Below are 16,860 nucleotides of genomic sequence, written 5' to 3'. Positions count from 1 at the left end.
GAGCCGCAGGCTGCCAGGAGGTCTCCCCTCAGCCTACTCTGCTCTGGGCCGAGCAAACCAAGAGACCTCAGCCGCTCCTTTGGGCACTGATAGCTTTATGCCCTCGTTACACCCAGAACTGCACACAGTGCTGGAGGTGAGGCCGCACAGCGCAGAGCAGAGCAGGACAATCCCTTCCCTCGCCCAGCTGGCAGTGCTGGGCCTGATGCACCCCAGGGTACGGTTGGCCCTCCTGGCTGCCAGGGCACGCTGCTGGCTTGTGTTCAGCTTGCTGTGACCAGAACTCCCAGATCCCTTTCTGTGGGGCTGCTCTTCAGCCTCCTGTCCCACAGGCTGTATGTATAGCCAGGGGTTGCCCCTTCCCAGGTGCAGAATCCAGCACTTGCTCTTGGAGGAGACAGAACCAGCATGAAGGTGGGTGGTGAATCAAGCAATAGATAGAAAGTGTTGCGAACCTGTGATGGGTGGCTTTTGTATGGGCTTCCATGGGAAGGTGAGCTTTGTATTACTTTGACTCTAAAAAGTAGGATTTCTAGGAATGTATTAATGTGTTTAAAACAAACAAACAAAATCTTTTTCACTTTTTTTGTGTCTGGAACCTCATTACTTGGAGACCTCTTAGTCATGTCTTTCTTTATATCAGTAAGGTTTTTATTTCTTGAAAAGTGTCATAAATGTCTATGACTTACATATTAGAGAATATCAATCATGTTACTTCTCAGGGAAAAAAAAATAGTTCTAGTGTTGTTATACATCAGACAGCAAACTTTAGTCTGTTTTATCTGAGCTGAAGTTGGTCAAAACAATTTCATGAGGAAAAGAAACTTGAGCAAGCCTATCTGCCTGTATTATAACCATCCAATTTTAACTGACATTCAGCCATGCCTCACCTTAACTATATTATTTCAAGTAAGGTCTCGGTGTCTTTCTAGATATTTAACTTAGATGGTGTTTAGGATGTCATTTGTTAAAAGTCTGTAAATTGGTTCTGTCTAACCTGCTTACCACTGAGAAACTGGTTTTCGTGTGCGGAGAGGACAAGAAAATGCAAGTATACATTATATACTGACATGAAACATGCTAGACAATCCTGTGAAGGAAATGAAATCTGCTTAATGCAACTTTTCGTAGTGTAAAAATGGGGTGCTGGAATCTAAATTTTGATCTAATCCTATGTAAGGACATCACTCAAGGGACACAGTCATAACTTTGCCTTTCCGGGGAAAATCTGCCTGACTGAACAGGATTTAATTAGTGGAATAACTACACGAATTTTTATCATGTCATCAAGAAATTACTTTGAAAAACCTTACAGAAATGAACCTTCTATAGGTCTTGCAATTCTTGTAGAGAGTTCTAAAGTGCTAATTTAATTAATTATTGGTATAAAATGCTTTGAACATCTCTCATTTCTATTAAGGTCTCAGCAGGTTTTCTATAAGGTCTTCTGTAGAATTCAATCTAATATACCTGAACTCTGAGAACTAATTCAATCCTTTCTTTCTACTTCTTTGTGTTTGCTCCTGAGCACTCAAGTTGTACCTTAGCTGAAGTGATTAGCTTTCTGAGTAGTCTGGAAAGTGAAGGTAAGGAATTTAACTGAATCCGATTTGATTAAGTTTGCAAAAGCAGAGAGAGGTTATTAGCGTTCTGCAAGAGAGAGAATCCACCTTTTTTACAACGTAAGACAGCAGATAATTTCTGATATGCATTTGTTGCAGTTCTGAGCTATTTCTGAAATGAAAATTACAATATATTAGGGTACCTTCCAGTAAAGCTTCACCTTTTTTTTCTGTATATCGTTTCCAGAGTCCTAGCTCTGAATACAGCAAATGAAATGAAAACATCTTTTAAAAGTTTATGGTAAGGATCTGTTAAGTGTAAGGATATGGGGAAGCAGGAGAGGCTTTAAAAGAGATCACTTTCCTGTCTTTTTCTCTAGTGTGCTGAGCAGAGCCTGGTTGGAATTAAATGTCCCCACTGCGACTCACCTGAAGACAGCTGGATCTGAAATGTAGAATACCGTGACTGAGTCAAAGCACCTTAAAAAATGCATGACAAAGGGTTTATTAGTAATACAAAATCCTGTATTACTTTCTGTTAAAAGCCAAAAGACGTGTTAGGATACTAAAGCTAACAAGTCAAACATTAGCAGGTGGAATTAATTTTATTCTGGTGTAATGTCCAGTTGTATATAATTCTCAACAGGCTTATGGCCATATAATCTTACAAAGATGACAGGAATAAAATGATTAGCTGGAGGAGGAAGCATTGCAAAGAGATTTGGCTGGGGATAAAATGAAAGAGAATAGCAACTTGTAGACAAAATTCTTTAATCTGCAGCAATTTTTCTTCTAAAGCTAACTGCAAACATGACCCCACAACTTTCTTTTGCTTGTTGTGAAGATTCTTTGGGTGAACAGATGTCTCTTCTATCAGTATCATGCTCTGGGGACACATTTTTTGTCAATAGTTAAGGAATCGTATATCTTCTGATACTCAGAGAAAATGCATCAAGAACACACAAGAGCTAGCAGGTAAAGCTTCTAGACTACTTAATTATTCACCGAACTGAAGTAACATTTCAGTGAATGAGACTTCTAGCCATCTTGCTTCTATCTCATGTTATCATATAACAAGGAAATAAGAATGACTAACAGTTTGTAAATTGTGATAACCTAATTTTATGTGTGATTACAGAAGGGCAAAGCTGGGAAACCCTGAATACTGATACAGCTGTTAATAAACAGACACAAAAGAACAATGTCAACGTGCTACTGTCCAACACAAAGAGGGAGCTTGATTTCTAATATTAAAAAATTGGGGCTTATGGACTTGAATACCAAAATCCCAAGCTAGCCAAGATGGATAGAACCTTCATGAAATAAACTGATGACATGAAAAAAAATGGGGTGTGGGTGTGGGTGTGTGCATTGAGTATGGAGAAACACAGTGAATACTGGCCATTAACCCGCTAAATCATCTAAACTTTTTCTTAAACAGACAGCAAATTATTCTAACAACAAAATACACCATAATTAGACAGTGGTCTTAAAACTCAATCAGTTTCTTGCAGTTCTTAACCCTCTGCTTGTTTGCAAATAATTTTTGTCTGTCTTTACCATTTTCCCTCAGAATGTGAATAACTGTCATTCAAGCAAACTGACTAAAAATGCTGATCTCTCCCTTCCTAGTGTATTTGTGAAGTGATTGTTTACTAAATAAGCTGGAGATACAGCAAGAATACTCTGGCAGAGTATCCCAACAGTGAGTTGCAAATAGTTCAAAACACAGCCTAGTAATACATCTTCCTGATAACATGATGACATGTCCTAGAAACAGTTTAGTTCCACAATATTTCCCTCAGTATAGCAGTCTTAAGCACAGAGGAATATGTTTCTGAGGTAAACTGGAGGTTTGCTAATAGTTATGTAAACTGATAAAATTGTTCATTGAAATTTATGTGGGCCTGAACTATCTGATGATACTGACTACCTGCAAAAGTATTTTGGAACTACAGGATAGTGCCTACACTACCTACATGAGTCATCTAATTGCAGTAACTGATGTGGGGGAACATGGTTCCTTGTACACTTGTTAGAGAAGGGGCAGAAGCCCTGCTTCCAGAGGGCAACACCTAAAGTCAGATGCTCAAAGCTAGGTGCCATGATTAGCTACCCGAACTCTGCAGAGAGAGCACAAAAGAAGACCATTTGTTTATTTTTTAACATCTATTTTGCCTGAAGAGGACACCATTTTATAAATATGACCAGCAGAGGGAAGTATCTCTCAATTTTTTTGAAGTATTTTCAGACCAAGTAGGGATGGTCTGAGCTCACGCCCTTAGAAAAGCTGCTGCACTGCTGAAATGAAAGAAAATGATATTAAATTAAATTAAATTAAATTAAATTAAATTAAGGAAAAAAAATGAAAATGCTTTCATATTGTTTGCCTATGCCCTGCAGTGGGGCACTGTGGAGTGAGAACTGTAGTTATATTATTTTAGGTTTGCATATGCACTCTTTAAAATGTCATAGAATTCTCTTCTCTGTGGCTTGGGTTTGGAGGGGAAAGGCAGAGTCTCTTTTCCTCTCTCCACAAACATTACTTGGAAACACTGCTCACAGACAGAGATCCAATTAAGTTGGGCCATCCGATTATGTAGGGACATAAAGATATTTGTTCTCCTTGACAGCTTTCCAGACTTGAACGTAATATGCAGACAGCTCCTTGATAGACAGACCGGAGTCTACAAAGCTGTGCTGATGACAGGAGGCAGTGGAGGCAAACCCTCAGCTTGTTCTCAGCTGTCCAGGAAGATCAGAGCAATGGCAAATTTCAGCAACTGAGATAAAGGAGGGCATTGAAGTAGTACTGCAGGTATGAGGAGCTCCTCATGTTGCAAATTTGCCATGCCACCATTTGGAGGGCCTCAATAAAGATGTATGTTAGTCCAAACATGAGGGTAAGTAGCTGATTAGCTAGAATTTGACCATATTATCTCTGACTTGGCAAATGTTTTTCCAAGACTTCTAGTGGCTCTTGTGAAATAACAGTCAGGCTACCACAAGAAAAACAAACAAACAAACAAACACGACAGCCAACCAACCAACCAAAAACCGATTAACAACAACTCCAGCTTTAGTTGTAGTAGTTACTGAAAAGTGAGGTATGGTTTATTGAATGGTCAGTTTTCATTCCTGCTGCAGTTCAACAGAAAATCTGCTGTCAAGACCCAACTATGCCTACAGTCTTGGTTCTAGCGATTTTGTGATTTTAGCGATTTAGCAATTTCTGTGATTTTAGGCTGAAAAATATTTGAATGGCTGGAGTTTACAGAGGAATACTCCTTGCCTCCATACATACAGCACTAATCTATGACTGGGAGCCAGAAGCCCAAAGACAAGCACTAATAATCAAAAGGGAATGGTGCAGAATTACAGATCCTTCCCACAGCTGGTCATAAATTGTTTCTCTCTTCTTGAAAACATAGCAAAAGGCAGTATTATAGACTTTAATTTGTCACATTTGCCTTCCATAACCAATCTTTTCTTCAGGATCAAAATATTTATTTCCACTAAAGATTCTTTAATAAGTAAAAGATTCCTACATATTACATGGAGTCTGCACTGGTGACCTTTCCTTATCACCATGTGAAATGCAACATTTATCTTTCTCTGTGAGTCACACACTTCCTTGCATCAAAGGAATGGAGCCATTTTTGCATTTAACTTGGAGGGGAGTGATATTTAGCAATCTCATGCTTACATGAACAATTAATTAACAGCTCTCAGGATATGGTCAAGTTATGAACTTTGTTTCTGGAGCCTCAATTCTTCAAAAGAAACCAGCAGCAAAGTGAGGCTTAAACTGTCACTCATCAAATAGATAATGACACCTTTGGCAAGACTCTGTCATTTGATTCCTAGTCCTTGTATTAGTTCTGTTAAGTATTTCTTTGGCCAAGTGTCAGGTTTAGCAAACACTGTGTAATTTAAATCTTCCAAGTAGATTGTACAGGAATGTACACCAACTAATCAGTGCTAGGGAGAATGAGGGGAAAAAAAACCTTGACTCAGTGTTGGATTTCAGCCACCTATTACTATCACTAACACTGTCTTTGTTCTGTAGATGAGGGGTATTTAAACAGACTGTATCTGAAAACTGGGTTGTGATGGTTTATCACAGATCTGTTCCAATTCTTTTGATCAAATGTGTGCTTTTGCATCTTAAGAGTTGGTTTGCAGCAGTTTCAAATATTTATTACATCTCCGATTTATGAAGAATTTTACTAGGTCATAAGGGAGGTCATGTCTCAGGGAAAAGGACCATCGGAGAGGATGGGATCCAAAGATAGGTGATTAATAGATTAAAGCTTTTAGAGTGGTCCTATCTGTGTTTCAGAGAGAAGTCAGAATATCTTCACTCCACTAAGTCACTTCTGTTTGTGGTTTTGAGAAAGGTATGCCTAAAGTGGCATAATCAAACCAGGCCTACATAGGTACAGGACTTATTTTAAGGGAACTACAGCAAAGTTAGTGCTATCTGCACAAAGAGGAATGCATTGAACTACCATAATTCAAGACATAGAAAAAAAAATAGAGAGACCATTTAGAAAGTTAGGGATTATACACAGCAAAAGATTTCTGAGCCTCTGGTACTTGTTTACCTGTACAGTCCTGGCACAAAATTCTACTACAAGAGCAAATAGGAGCATTACACCAAATGATCTGTCCGTGCTGTGTGCCTGTGCAGCATTACCTTTGTCACAGAAAATGATTTTTCTGATTGTACCAGAGACTCTGAACAACATGGGGCATTCCTGTCCTTAAGAAATCTCTTTCCTAGGAAGAAAAAGACATAAGCTCTGGAAGGTTTGACTGGTTTTGCCCCCACCAAATTCAGGCATATAAATTAATATAGCACAAAGTCTATAACAAAAAATAATTTCTAACTGAATAAATGTATATGACTGATAAAAATCTTCTTTTCGTGTTTGTGACTATATGCAATATACCCTCTAATTTCTGGGAGGAATACTTTCATTAAAGCAATACAGAGAGCATGGACAATAGTTTAGCCCATGCCAGACATTAAGTCACAAGCCATATCCCAGCTGGTTGCTGCAGAGATGAATGTCAGAAATCATCGTGAGAAGCTCTGTGACAGAGTACAGCTGGTGTGTGTGGGCACCAGAAAGCCTAACTTCTCACAGATGACCTTATCAGAACAGAAGGCAGAGAAATGGCTTTCACCTGAAGCAAATCTCATGCTAGCAAAATGGTAATTTGAGTCTGAAGACACCATGTCAATCTCCCTGCTGTGAGGCTTACCAGGTAATGGCTAAACAGCTCACCATCTCTGTTGTTAAATACATCCCCACCAAATTGTTCCTCTCTATTTTAAGTGCTATTTCTGTTGCTGAGATTCAGAGCTTATCCTTCATTACATGTTGAAGAGAACTAGTTTGGAATTGGAAGTAGTGAAGTTGCTCTTTTGGGGGAGAATTTGAGGTAATTCATGTGCAGGGTGAAGGAAGAGGCCGAGATGGTCTGCAGCCCTGAGCCCTGTGTTATCCAGGGCACAGGGATTTCCGCTGTGGAAGAAGAGACCAATCTAATCAGGGTCTGGAAGCTGAACCTGACACCAGCATCACCAGAGGAAAGTACTTGGTTCCAGTGTCACCTCCCCTACTGCTGCAGTTAGAGACTGCTGCTAGATGGAATAAAATCGTGTTTTCTGCATCCTATGCATTCTGGGCAGAAAATGTTTAAAAGGAGAGTGCAAGTTGTATTTCAGAGATGTTCTAGTGTCTGGGAATAAATCCAGGTATGTGAGCCTTGAAATCTGCACTTTCACATTATATAAAAATAAGAAATGTTCTCATATTAGACTTTAATTCAGTAATGCAGAAGTTTTCTGTAACATGTGCCTGTGTTATAAATAACTGCTGATCTCTGAAATAATCTTTGTGCTTTGCCTTTGATAGAAGCCTTTTCTGAGACTGGTTATAAGTGCTTTGTATGTAACCTTCATCTACGCTTGTATCAGAGGGGGATGTGAGGATTTGCAGACCTAGATTTAGTTCTTCCTTTGCAAACAGCATGCTGGAGATGATATCATAGGTGTTGGCTAAACCACTGGAAGTGGATATTGTATTTTTCTATCTCAGTCATGCTAGGATGCTTGAGTCCATGACAGGCATTTCCAGGCAACAATGTGGAGGAAGTTCATACTAAATTACAGTTTATGCTATTTCTCTGGAATTTTATACATTATATTCATTGCTACCTGTGTCTTCAGTGCTTTTCTAAACCCAGGTATTAAAAACAAATCCCTGATAAATTTGGAAATGTGGACTACAATAATCCCTTCATATGTCTGAAGATGGAAACCGTGATGTTGTTACAAGAAACTATCCTGCCCTAGACCACATATCCCTGTTGACTCCTTTGTGTTAGCGCTCATGACGGTGCTACTGATCAGAGCACTAAGCCAGCAGAAGAGACACCCGGAGGGGAAAGCAGGCTGAATTCCTGACTGTGCAGCCAGGCACTGCTACAGCAAGGGTGAAAAGGTGCAGAAACACATAGCAGAAGAGGGGGAGAAAAGGACCCTTTCAGTGGCCTTGTAGTCATTGACTGTCTTATGCAGGTGATGAACCTGTACCCTGAGTCTTAACACACATCTGTAGAGCAGCTCTGAACAGAGTTGCTCATTTCTCTGCTAAAATGCAGAAAAAGATGAGACACTTCCAACCAATAAAAGGAATGTCTGCTTGTTAATCACCACTTCTGATCTTACAAAGAAGATAACTGCAAACCTTTGATAATTTTTTGACACTAAAATGAGGCAAGTCCTTGTAAATGATGTCTCAATGTTAACTGCAGCAACGTAAAACTCTCCAAGACACTGCAGCTACTTCTATAAATGACCAAATCATAATTTCTTTCTCAAGACTAAATCCGAATGTGGTATGGGGATTGCAAGTAAAAAAAAAAAAAAAAAAAAAAAAAAAAAAAAAAAAAACGTGATTGCAAGTAAAATCACAGTTTTCTTACCCAGATTACTGAGCTATTGCTGAATGACTGGTTAGGACAATTCCTCTTAATCGTGTGTAGGTTCTCTATATTCAGTCTTTTCCAGAACTTGAAGAAAAGCATGGCCTTTTTCAAAAGCACCTTGTTTAACTTAATATGACAGTACCAGCTTCTCTGAAAGTGTCAAGGTGAGGTCAGTTCATACCACTGCAAGGCATATTTAGTCTTCAAATCAATTTAGCATAATAGCATGTATTAAGTTGCTACTAAAAGCCACTTACAGCATTTAATGTTTTTCCTTTCATCTAAATTCACTTTTTTTTTTTTTGAGGTAGAATTACATAAAGATGGACATGTCAAAGATTTCATTGTGAAAAGAACAAAACTGTAAAATAAATGCTTTATAGAACTTTATTGAAGTGTCACTTAAAGTAAATTAATTTCTTGCCAAGGTGCCAAGATTGTACTTTGGTTTCAGTCTACATTTATTTCAAGATATACATTACATTACCCTAGAAGTGTGACTTTGGTGCAATTACTCATACTTTACATACACAGTAGTGTCCAAGCCATTTATTGTTTTAGAGGCATTGTCAAAATGAGTTACTCTTTGATTACTGATGTTTCCAGTGGAATTATTCAGTTAGCACATTAAATTGACAAAAATGTTCATTATTTGATGGAAAATAGGTGAGATCCTTTATCACTCCTGCAGCTGTCAAGCGCTGGCATAACCCTTTGCTGTAACCCATTCTATTTTTGGGCAAGCCGTTAGGAGAGAGGGACAATAGTTGCAAGCTTTTCCAATTTTGTAGAATCCATTTTCCACATATTTAAATTTATTTTTCTGTCAAAGCATATGCACGTATTTAAAAGTTATTGCTTCCTTCAAGAAAAAATTTAACTTCTGAGACATCATCATACAGGTCTCAGAAATAAATGTATTTGTTGCAGAGAAATAAAGGATCGAAGGGTTTCCATTGTGAGTGAAGGATTTGCAGACTGAAATAGGCCTTGTCATGACTGGTTATTACTCTTCTAATGCCAGATTCAGGTGCAATGACTATTTGATCCCTTGTTATAACCACTAATAGAAGATCACTTCTCTGTAATAAAGACATACTTCCTTTGTTGCTTCTCTCATAAAGATGTGCTTCATTTGTTCTTAAATGCTGCCTGAGTTTTAATGTCTCAGAAATGTGGGAACGCTTCAAACTGGGATGTGAGAATGGGTTTAGAGTTCTAATATGACTTGCACAATCTGCCTTGAATAGCTAATATGTATATATTTATTTATTTATTTTGAGATGGTATGCTTCTTTATGCTATCACTCTTAGGGTGTTATTTCCCCACCCAAATTTCATTGTGACTAGTATTTTTTCTTGAATTTCAAGGCACTGTAATATGGATATTGGGATATTGCTTGAACTTTCTCAGTCGTTTGCAAAGCAATAATTTCTAGAGATGTACCAAATCATGTTGTAATCCTTTTCTTGTAGTAAATTAGTAATTTATCCTTTCCAAAAAGTTATGTGAGACCAGATGCAGAGATAATTAGGTACCTAAATTCACATTGATGTCATGGGAATTCAGTTGTTTGAAAATAAATATATTAGAAAATTATGCTAAAAAATGTAAATTGAACACAGCACAGTTAAGTATTGACCTTTTTTCTCGGATGGCTGGGACAAAACCACTCCCATCTACACAATCCTCTTTGCATAAGAGATTGTTCCCATTCACTTTTTATGTCCTCTTTCTTCCATCCTCATTTTCTTTCTTCAGCAGGAAGACTTCTTTGACTTGCCTCAGATGCATGGAACCATAAAAGTCTGTGCTGATACTCCCTTTGCGCTTGTGCATCTGATACAGATGTCCTCAGCCAGAAACAGATGCTATTTCTGATCTCATCAGAAAGTGCTGATAAAACTGAAATATAAGAAGTCAGTGGCTAAGAGATGTCATTAGGAAATTAGGAATTACTGAAGGAAAGCTGGCATGAGGCTGTTCTGGTCTGTTTTGCAAACATTGTTCTGCAGGAAATTCCATCTCCATCAGCATTCAAGCTTGACAGTCAAGCCTGAGAGTTGTAATGCAGCAGCAGAAGTATGAAAGTGAAAAAATGCAAGGCAAACTGAAGTTTCATATGCTACACTGACAGGACAATTAGCCCATGCTCAAGCTATGTCCTGTAGCAATCCTGTCTATTGAGACATGATTCTGCATCTGGAGATATCCTAGGCGTAGGAGAAAATGAAAACAAACGCCAACAGCATTGTACTCCCTCTGTCCATATTGCTACTCTTAAACCTGAAGTGTCTTGCTACCAGACTGCAGGAACAGTACCCTGGGGTAGCTCCATTGGTTCCAAGGATATTTGGGACCCTTCAACAGTACAGACATGAAATGTATATTCAAATTTTTGTCTCATGGTTTTTTATCAAGGTATCCTTACTCTCACTAACCCCTTAAGGAAGTTGGTATACATGGTGCAGGTGTTTTAAGTAGCCAGGTACAAAATATGATAAGTTAAACACAAGCTTTTTCTAACAGTTTCATCAAAGAAAGGTGTATATTTCATGGTAGTCCTGACTCAAAAATTGAGTAGAATAAATAAATAAATAAAATGTCTGATAATTACATTGCTGTGAGAGGAAAAAAAAAAACATTTCTTGTGAGAGTTATCATGCATTTTTTTTTAAAGTAATATGTTAACTCCCTCTGCCAACAGTTACGTTTCTTGATCTCTGTTTTATTTGTATGAGTAAGGTTATGTTATGCTTTATCTCTAGATTTTAAAGTCCTAAAAAGTTATTGGTGAGAAGCAATGAAAAAGTGACACTAAGAGTTTATATTTACTTTATCATCATTTGACCTCTCCTCAGCTACATTCAGCCAAGAACGCAGCCTTGCTGGAAGTACTCCCCTGGCTCTCCCACAGCATACTGGGGGAAATCAAAGGGGCTGGGAGCCAGTAATTGAAACATTTGGCAATTTGATGTGTAGCTGGTGACTCCCATAACACCACGGTTTCTTTGAAATTTTGTTAAGAAGCAGGTGTTTCTGAAGAAGCACTCGTGTCTAGTACAAAATACTTTTTTTTTTTCCAGTTTTATTTCGTACAGTTTCTATTGCTTCTATAGTTGGTGCCTAGGAATGCCAGAAAAAATGTTTGTTTGGTTTTTTTTCAGACAAAAATCTTTGGGGAACTTCACAGGATTCAAAAGGGAAAATGCCCCTCAAGAAAAGACATCTCATATTAGTGTTAGCATGCTTCTCTGTGATGTATAGCATTGACTGCTTTGCACATTTTGCAGATGTCAGCAATACAGCTCTGCATGTTTGCTCTTTAGGACAACATTTCCAGAACCTGTTTCACTGGTCACCTGGTTTTTGCATTTGCTCTGTAGAAAACTATTTGCATTTGAGTAACAGTTTATACCTGCTCTGCACAGTTAGGGGTTGCTTCACAAACTGAAACGAAAAAAAAAAAAAAAAAAAACTAGAATTAGAATTATACTAGAATACCTTTAAGGATGTAATTTTTACAAAAGTCATTTGACAACACTTTGTTCTTTTTGAACAAGCTAGAAACTGACTCATCTAGGAATATTATGGAGGGATGGATAAGTAATTAGCTTAAATTGGGGTAACTAATTATAAAGTAGGAGCCAAACTTTGGGGAAATTTTCCTTTCAAATAGAGATATGCTTTTACAGCTTTTCACTTCAACTTTCTTCTCCTCAAATAATGGAAGCAAACACACACCTTGCTAACAAAAATATGAATATTAAAAAAAAATAGGCCATATTCTACTCATGGTGTGGCAAGACTGCAGGATGACAGGATGTAGGGAGATGGTTTTTTATCATTCTTCATGTTGACTTACTTTCTTCCACCCAGAAGACTAACATGGAGGCTTCTGTGGGACGCAGGGGAAACAAAAAACAAACAAACAGTGGGGAAAAAAAAAAAAAAAAAACAGCTTCTGACTGTGCTAAGGAAATCTCTCAAGCTGTGGAAATTCTCCATCAATCTTTTGCCTTCTACCTACCATTTTTATTTCTGACATCCCTTTCTTCTCTGAGTCACATCTTGAGCACCAATACAAGCAAGTAGTGTATTTTACACTCTGCCTGTAGGTAGAGAAGCTTTCATGGGGATTTGTGGCCATTCATAACTAATTTCTTCCAGCTCAGCGTGCTCAGACATTAAGTTCCTAGACAAGAATTTCCTGAGACGCTGCTGTCTGGATTTCCATCCCTTGTTTCTTGTGAGGGTATCAGTGTCATCAATCATAACCCAGGTCTCCTAACAATAGAACATATGGAGTGTACTGTACTGCATAATGGCTCTGTGGGATCACTTTTTGACTCATCAGGCCAAAAAAAAGTATGCTGTAGTAGGGAAAGAATAGCTCGAGCTCTAGACAGCTCTCAAAACCTTGTCCTTTCAAAGGTTGGGGCTGTTGTATACAAAAAGAAAAAGCTCAGTTTGACAGTTCTGGAAAAAGTATGCAGAAACAAACACAAGGAGGCCTATGTTATACAAAGCTTCTCAGTAATGTGAGAGGTGTTTTTAATAGGACACGAGCGAGCATTAAAAATATTATTTAAGCACATTTTCTTTACAGTTTTCTCTGACTTCTTTGAAAAGTTACAGAGTGCTGAGCTATTTTCTTCTGAAACAGAAACATCTCCTTAGGTGCAGAGGATGAATCAAATGAACTACTGCTTTCAAACATTTAAGTTTTGGAAAATCACAGGATGAAAGGAACTCCCACAGTGTTTGCAGAAGAAGTATTTTACAACTTTCTCATTCTTCCTTCAAGTCCTGTTTACTATAGAACCTCTCAAAAACAAGCCTGGGCTAATTTAGAGCAAGCACATGGCTTCTCCAGTGACATTTTTCCCGTCATCTAGACATGATTTGAGGACAAATACTTCACCCTGGTCAAAACTTCAGTTCAGACTGGTCAGCCAGTCACCCTGAGCTTCTGGACGCGTCCCCTGTTCATACTCATGTTAGCTCCCTGGGGCTTGTGAAGGGATAACTCTGCTTTCTGTGAGCAACGCAGGAACACTCCCCACGGTGAATGGTTCACAAATGATAAAACCAATGGTGTTATGGACATCCTGCTTCCAAATGCCCAGTCAAAGTAACACATCCCAACAACTTCGGAGGCACTGCTTGTGCAGGACACAGGAGATTTCGGAGTGGTATTTCGGAGATGGGGGATGTTAAGCAGAAATATAGTGATAGCTGTAATGATGCAAAAATATCTCCAAAAGTACTGGAGTGAAAAACTAAAAGCCTGTTATTGCATTATAGTGCTACTTCTTGGGACTAAAGCTATGGCCATGTTATCTACCCTTTCAGTGACTGCTTGTTTTCAGATTTGTGACTGAAGCAGTGTACATGAGCATAACCTCTAAAAGAAGAGACAAAATGATTGTAATGATTTTTCATTTCTAAATTATGTCAGAATAATGTTATATAACAGTTCAAGACATCTGGTCCAGCCCTCATGGTATAAGGAATGAAGCTCCCTATCAAGAATACAGCTGGACTAAGGAACAGCTCTGTGAAAACACAAAGGCAGAAACAATGGACAACAGGCATCTCATGGGCTAGGACTATAGCTTTATTCTGACTCACCACACATATATCTTCTCACCATATGTAAGGAAATTTTAAAAATAAATTAAATATGGAAACCTGTAACAATAATATTATATATAATCTAAACACGGAAAGTAAGATGTATTCTCTGTTAAGGTTTCTATAGTTTAAGGACACAAACTGAAGAAATCGTTATGTATAAATAATTAACATCAACCGTTAAACCAAAAGAAAAATCATAAATTTCAGTACAGGTTTCATCTCCTCTTCTCCTAGTCATATGAAAACTAGCTGCCTAGTGTCAGCTTGCTGTATAAGCTTCTGCCCTAACTGTTGATGTAAACATGTGGTGTCTGAACATACATTTTAGGATGAAATAAACAGCTCTCTAGAGATATCTATCTTGCTCTTAACTGAAGACTAGGTGTTCTACTTTGATTAGATATCTAATTTTAAGATAGTTGGTTTTAGATGAAATAAAGACTGTTGTAGGTGTACACAAATTCTAGTGCCTTGTTTTATAGTCCTGTACTATGTTCCTCAAACCCCACAGTCTTATCTCTAAGAAATGGTTATTTTCATTGCTACTGTGTGAGACACAGAGAATGTGTTCTGTATTTATGCTGTGCATGATACAGTCCTTTAAAAACAGAAAAGCAAACAACAAATCACATCTTTTTATAATGTCCTGTAGTGTTGTAACAGTGAAGAGTCCATGTCATTTCTAAAAACTGAAAGTACTAGCCCAAGTGAACAACAGTGACAAGCTACTACTAAAGTCTGTCAGGTGAATTTTCTTAGCATCAGCTCTCCAGACTAGTGAGTAACCTGCAAAACAGTAATAATCAATATCAATATACCATTCAATGAATCAAGACTGAGTTATCTCGCAAGCTGAATCACAACTGTAGTGAATTCTCTCCTCACTAGAAAAACAGGTGAGCAATTGATACATCTGGCATAATGTCACATCCAGATAGTGAGGGACAGAGAGCAGCACTCTGCTTCCCATTCTCCAGGAGCACAGCACAAGGCAGGAAATCAGATCAGTGATAGTTTAAGTTAGCACAATGCATCACTTGTTAGTGCAGAAATGTATTCTCTCTCTCTTTTTTTTTTTTTTTTAATCAGAAATTAGTGTTTTGGCATAAAGCAAAACAACAGCAAAAACCTTTCAAATGCACGTTACATACTAAATTTATTCAGATGGCAGGAATTACAGATGTAGTAAAGAGTTAGATCAATGAATTACAGAGTTGTAAGCTGCCCCTGTAGTATGTTATTCTCCACCTTCAGAAAACGGTTAGAGGTGACTGCCTCTGGCTGTTACAGTTGATTAAATACAACAGTATTTTAGCTTCTTATCTGCTAAACATTATCTTCAGAAGAAAGTCCATACTGAGAAATTCTTGCTTGCATACAGACAAGCCATAAGAGCACGGTTATTTCTAATACATGTAAATGCTTGTCTGCAAGACAACCACAGATTTTTTTCATACAGATACATTTCAGAATTTAGTTAGTCAAGTTTAAACCCTTCATACACTGTGTTTTGTGTTGGCTGCTAAGACTTAAAGTCATGAGGGTTTTCACTCTCATTGTGTTTGCTATTTGAAAAGGATACTTTCTATCTTGGGGACAAAGGATGAAAAAATCAAACAGAATAGCTAGAAGCCGATTGCTGCATTATATGCACAATAAATGTGTAGAAATGGTAAGGAGATTTGTATATATCAGCTTGAGAGCTACTCCATGTGGCTCAGCTGCTGTGGAGTTATACTTAATACTTACTAAAACCAGAAGGTGGCATCAAAGGCTGTCAAACATTTGCAGTACGAAAGCCTGAAATGCCTCAGCCTAGGATCACACAGTAGAACACCTTCATTTTAGTTAACAGATAAAATAATGTAAGTAAGTGTGGAGAGTCACTGTCCCTTTATTAGTCTTAGGATCCTACATTAAGCAGATTTCTGGAAATATGTCTGAAGATAGAATCTTAATTACTATGACTCACTCAATCCAGATAAATTATTCTTTATGCATTGTTATGTATAAATTTGTTTGCTGGGGTTTAGTAACTGTATAATCTTCTCCTAATATCAATAAATATATTTATTATCCATAAGAGTTTAGCTGGTCACCTTGGCAAACAGGACAATGTATATTTTACCTACAGGCATTATAATTAACTGGTGCCATCTGTCTTGGCTATCAGTCACTTAATGTAGGCTTTATCACCGTTCAGCTGAATTTTCTTCTCTGTCTCAGTCCTAGACAGGAATGAAGGGCAAAGTACTCTCTCTGTAGTAGTACCCTGTCAACCTAATTTGGGATTATGACAAGCTGTACTAAAAGCAAGCTGAATGGATGGGACTTGGGGAAAGTGGTGGTGATCTTCCTAAAGCTGTAGAAGTTTGGAGAACTGTGAAGAAGGACAAACACATGGGCTGAGGAGTACTGGTGGGATGATTTGCTTACGTATGCCACAGAGTCAGAAGGGAGATGATGGGACCCATGTGAAGATTTGTTAATTTTTTCTGTAAAGGACATTGTTATCTGCAAACTGGCAGAAGGTGTAGGAAAAATAGTTGCATAGTACATCTACTAAAATTCATAAAACTTATAGGATTTAAAAGAACTTTTCTGTAAAAATAACTTTTCCAAAAGTAATGGTCTATATAGTAAACAAAAATATGT

The 16,860-nt window shown here is 37.9% G+C and overlaps 1 long non-coding RNA gene across 1 annotated transcript; it reads left to right on the top strand.

Annotated features, from left to right (window-relative positions):
- Positions 1 to 320: 320 nt before the first annotated feature.
- Positions 321 to 4,530, top strand: LOC121063019. The gene is made up of 3 exons (XR_005815787.1): positions 321 to 414; positions 2,407 to 2,537; positions 2,701 to 4,530. It is a non-coding gene; the product is annotated as an uncharacterized LOC121063019 (long non-coding RNA).
- The last annotated feature ends 12,330 nt before the right edge of the window (positions 4,531 to 16,860 follow it).

This window comes from Cygnus olor, chromosome 1 (genome assembly GCF_009769625.2).
Source record: "Cygnus olor isolate bCygOlo1 chromosome 1, bCygOlo1.pri.v2, whole genome shotgun sequence".
NCBI classification, from domain to species: Eukaryota; Metazoa; Chordata; class Aves; order Anseriformes; family Anatidae; genus Cygnus; species Cygnus olor.
This window is presented reverse-complemented; position numbering and strand designations above follow the sequence as displayed.